The sequence below is a fragment of the Penaeus monodon genome, chromosome 25, assembly GCF_015228065.2.
Source record: "Penaeus monodon isolate SGIC_2016 chromosome 25, NSTDA_Pmon_1, whole genome shotgun sequence".
Classification (NCBI taxonomy): domain Eukaryota; kingdom Metazoa; phylum Arthropoda; class Malacostraca; order Decapoda; family Penaeidae; genus Penaeus; species Penaeus monodon.
Window position 1 is genome coordinate 19,002,976 of NC_051410.1, and position 226 is coordinate 19,003,201.

The window sequence follows — 226 nt, forward strand, 5'->3', positions numbered from 1 at the left end:
CTATACAGAGAATAGAGATTTCGAAGAGCTCTTCCCACGGTGGAAAAATGAAACATTAGTCCCAACCAACTATTTAAGGAATTACTTAGACAAGTCTTTCGTGACCTCGATATTTCGCACTACCCTATCTATGCAGGAAAATATAAAAGGTTTTTCCCCTTATTCACGAATGAAAAATAAGGTCAGGGCAATTTGTAAAGAGAAAAGAAGTTAAGAAAATTCATAT